The following is a 4,621-nucleotide window of genomic DNA, read 5'->3' on the forward strand; positions in this document are numbered from 1 at the left end:
CCCACGCTCCTGTATAAAGCCGTCGCCTGTTCACTAGTGTGACCATTTGCTCACTGTTTGTATTGATTCACACCCTGTATATATCACTGTTTATATCTTGCCCGATCACTGTACATAAAACTCAAGTTGCACATATCCTGAGCCTCCTTCTTGAATCTGCGTTTTGGTCCATTCTGTGGTCTAGCGTTTTTGCCGTGACATTATGAGCTACACTCAAGACAACTACATACAGAAAGATAGTCCCCAGAGTTTTGCAACAGGACCTTCACCTTTACCTTACATACACTTTCCTTAATACCAACCACTCATGATGTACACATAATGTATCATGTTGCTAAACAGAAGTTGTCCTTTGATCTCCTCTGTCTTCATTTAGAGTATGTCGGTAGATTGCTACCGGGAACATAGAGATGACAAATCTCTAGAAGTGTTGTGCTACAGTCATGTCTGCTTTTCACACTTTTACTGGAATGCTAGTTTTTCTTGATTGCATGAGCATCATGCGACAAGTCAAAAAACATAGTGGCCATGGTCTGGTTCCAAACATGAGCCGACTTCAGTTCAAACAAACGCCCCAAACAGTTTTTTAAACAATATTTTTAATCAGCTTTTATCTTATAGGCGTGCACAGGGACCTGCTGGAACATCTCAATCAAAAAAGAAATCACATTTCAAAGCTACTCGGAATTCCGTTAAACAACGTTAAACATTTAACAAGCAACCTAGCCAACTCCACCGCTGACCCATTTAGCTGCCAAGTGACCTTTTCAAATTCCCAGAGCATCATTAGTTATCTGACAGCAAAACCAATCACAGCAGAAGTGAGCTGATCCAGTTTAAACAAGATTTATTGCCACAATCTTTGGCTCTAATTTTCCCACACGTTTCTGCTGCCTGTGTGGCTACAAAACTCAGGTTGTTTCAGTCAGATGACCATTTTTGTATTACAGAGCTCCAGATCAGCATGAATTTTCGTTTTTATTTTTGCAGAGAGATTTCTGCTGTTGCAGCAGTCAGAGATCACCTGCCAGTCAAACCATTTAGAAAGCTGAGATGTCTCTCCAATTGGGTTTTCTCTTAATCAGCCTTCTCTAAGTAGCTTTACACATGCTAAGTACCCAGATCTGCTAAGGATTACACACATAAAACACAGAACTACTTTTGTCAGGAAATATAGAGTTTATGTTATATACAATATATATATGAAAAACTCCAGATTAATAGCACGTTACCGTTTGTGAGATGACTATAAATTGGGAAGTGATTTAGCAACAGACACCAACACACCCTCCTCCAACCTCCCTGAACACACCAGGAAGCCAAAACCGCCCACTACATCCCAGTGATATGTCACCAGTCTCCATGGTGACCCTAGAGCCATCTGGAGCACAATATGAAGCATCACACAAACACACAGCAAAAATCACCCATTGTCAGAAATGATTCCTGGTAATAATAATTTCTTCTTTTAAAACTCTGGAGGATGAGATCTAGCTTATTGTTCTCATTATTAGCCTCTTATCTGTGTGTGTCTGTGTTATGATGATACACAAATGAGTTTGCATAATTTCGAGTGTCAGTAGTCGCAGACTATTCCAAATGGCAGTCGCTCCACCTGCTGCCATACCTTCAGGCACACAACACATACACACAGGCAGACAAACTGAGAAAAATAAAAGAGTGGAGGTGGGATAGTAATTCAACCGTGCTATCGGCTGGTGCGAGACCATCTCTGGCAACACCCTAAATGAGTTCTCGTGTCTCCCATGGCAAGATGGAGCACTGCTGATAAAGCAGAGCCGCGGGCCTCGGTTTCCTAGTTTACACTGCTACTAAATCACAGTTTGTCTCCCGCTCTTCGTCTGCTATAGGTGCTAACTGTGTAGGTTTGTGTGTGTGTGTGTGTGTGTGTGTGTGTTTGTTTGATGCTTTCCAAGTGATTGGTGAGACGAACAAAATAACCAGTAAAGTGACTGGAAAGTGGAAACAAAGAAAACGATACAATAAAACCTGAGCATGTGTGTGTGAAAGAGAGAGTAGCCAGAACATTTCACACAGCCATCATTCCTCAAAGCTCTTATCATCTATGTTGGCATAAAAACATCAAGATTCCAAGAATCAAAAGAAATCTCTGTGCGCAAGGGATGAGGCCAAAAACCAGCATTGAATGCCCAGAATCGTCAGGCTGGCTCTGCGTTAAATTGCATTAGACATGAGTGTCATGGAAATCGTGAAAGAATGGCCAAGATTCAGCCTTACAGTACACGGATGAAGCTTTTTAAACAAGGTTGTTGATTTTTTTAAAAAGGAACAACAACAACTAATAAACAAGGTGGGATAGCTAAACATTTTTTAGGTGCTGTTTAACTAGCTAGCTACTACCGCAGGATGGGACCACCACTCCTGACCAGTGTTGGTGAAGTTACTTGAAAAAGTAATCAGTAACTAATTACTGACTACTCTTAAAAAAGTAATCCCATTACTTTACTGATTGTTTTCAAAAATACTGAGTTACTTTTAAAAACATGACACACAACCTTAACAGGTAATAAAGTAATAGATCTTTCAGCCCAATTCTACTTTTTCTGCAGGGGTGTCGAACTCCAGGCCCCGAGTGCCTGCAGATTTTAGATCTCACCCTGGGTCAACACACCTGAATCACATGATTAGTTCATTACCAGGCCTCTGGAGAACTTCAAGACATGTCGAGGAGGTCATTTAGCCATTTAAATCAGCTGTGTTGAATCAAGAACACATCTAAAACCTGCAGGACAGCGGCCCTCAAGGCCTGGAGTTCGGCACTTGCAAATCCATCATATAAAATGTAATCAAATTAAAAAGTCTCTTTTTAAATCTTGTTTTATTAGTTTGAATCTTTTAACAAACAAATTAACAAATTAAACATTCTCTGACTGGAAGAAATTGGTTTAACATTTAAACCTATTTTCTACATATCCCAGCATATTAAAAAAATGGCAAAGGTATGGCAAAAAAACCGAGGGAGAGGAGAGAGGTAAGTGACGGGACAAGGTAAGGACCCATGGTGACGTCAGACGTCTAGAGTTTCTTTAAGCTTCAAGTATACCAAATATACTAATCAATTGTCATATAACTAACAACATCTGTCCTATCATCTCTAACACCCTGGAGGACAACAGGGAGAGTTCAGACGCTCTCCAAGATTACATCAACCGGTGCTTCAAGATTTAGTAATGAAGAAGGCTCAGAGTGCATCTTCCCCGGCCAAAATTGAGACACCGTCATCAAAGAGATGTCGCCCGGCAGACTCCCCCGGCACAACATCGCCTGCCGGCAAAGACATTGCAGACATCCTGGAGTCAATCAACAAGCGATAGTCCAGTTTCGATGCGAAGCTGTCCCTGGTGATTTTACACCTAGAATTTAAATCTCTGAGTGAATCCCTGGAGTTCAGCCAGCAGCAGGTGGAAACGCTTGCCTCTGAAAATGCCACGCTACGGGAGTCGGTCAAATCTGTCACCGATAATATGACCTAGCTAAACATAGAAAATAAAAAAATAAAAGAGTCCGTTATCGAACTACAAGCCCATAGCATGCGAGACAACCTTGTGTTTTCTGGTATTCCAGAATCTGCCAGAGAGGACGCTGAGGCAACGGTGAAAAGCTTCATTAAAATCCACCTGAAGCTGCCGGAGGACACCGTAAAGAACATCGCCTTTGAAAGAGTGCATCGCTTGGGGGCCGTGAGGTCGCCGACCGGGAGACCACATCCAATTGTGGCCAAATTCGGCCAATTCAAACAGAAGGAACAGGTGAAGAGGGAGCTGAAAGGAACAGAGGAGCTGAAAGGAACAGAGGAGCTGAAAGGAACAGACTTCAGCGTGAACGACCAGTTCCCCAAAGAGATCCTGGATTCACGCATGGTCCTGTTCCCAGTTCAACGTAGCTTCATCCAGAGAGGCTCCCGGGCTGTCATTGCCATGGACCGGCTCTACGTGGATGGACAGCTCTACCGCGACCCCGGCACCACACCGTGGTTATATTGACTGCACTCCAGATAAGAACCCGCTACACTCTTTTCTTATTCACTCACACTCTACTTTAACATGTGTTTAACCTTGTAATATCAGTATGATGTCATAGCCGATATAACACCGTCACCCTCCTTCATTGCTTTAATTGGAAAGTTTCCATTTTTTTCTTTTTTTCTTTTTTTGTTGTCGCTCACCGTTCTCGTGGTTTCTTTCTTTCTTTTCTTTCACTGCGGTGATCACCTACTTCCCCACTCACCTACAAACAACACCCTCTATTTCTGCATATTCACACACCACAATCAAGCAAACACATGCGCTCAACGGCAGCACATTTACAACAGCCTCACAGTGCACACAGACTTATAGGACACACACGCAAGCCACGCTTGTTCATATTAGTGAATAGTCAGACTGATGGAGCCTCTCACCACACATTTGTTTTCTCTTTACAAACAAGTGATGTTTCCACATTCTCTTCACCCGTCTAAACGAAACACCCAGCGTACATCATTAGACATAGACACACAATTATGGGCACACTAAGGTTTGTTACATGGAATGTAAATGGAACTGGCACCAGAGAAAAGAGGTTAAAGATATTTAACCAG

Source organism: Copadichromis virginalis, linkage group LG22 (assembly GCF_057382275.1).
Source record: "Copadichromis virginalis isolate Kocher_CV1m ecotype Utaka linkage group LG22, C_Virginalis_male_GT1.1, whole genome shotgun sequence".
NCBI lineage: Eukaryota > Metazoa > Chordata > Actinopteri > Cichliformes > Cichlidae > Copadichromis > Copadichromis virginalis.